Source organism: Octopus bimaculoides, chromosome 10, assembly GCF_001194135.2.
Source record: "Octopus bimaculoides isolate UCB-OBI-ISO-001 chromosome 10, ASM119413v2, whole genome shotgun sequence".
In the NCBI taxonomy this organism is placed as follows: domain Eukaryota; kingdom Metazoa; phylum Mollusca; class Cephalopoda; order Octopoda; family Octopodidae; genus Octopus; species Octopus bimaculoides.
The window spans coordinates 58,479,602-58,479,839 of record NC_068990.1 but is presented as its reverse complement, the minus strand read 5'-3'; positions in this window follow the sequence as shown (position 1 = coordinate 58,479,839).

Here is a 238-nt window from a genome sequence, read left to right as displayed (position 1 = left end):
GAATATTACCGTATGTATGTGATGTAATGCTTGGACGATACTTGTATCAGATTTCTTCTAGCCATATTGCCTGCAATGGTATGCATGTATGTATACATCTATTTAGAGGCGCGTACATATACATGCATAAATCTATTTATCTACCAATCGTCCTATAATTCTCCTGTTGATGAGATTTCTGTATCTATCTATCTATCTATCTATCTATCTACACGTGCATATATATATACAAGTATAT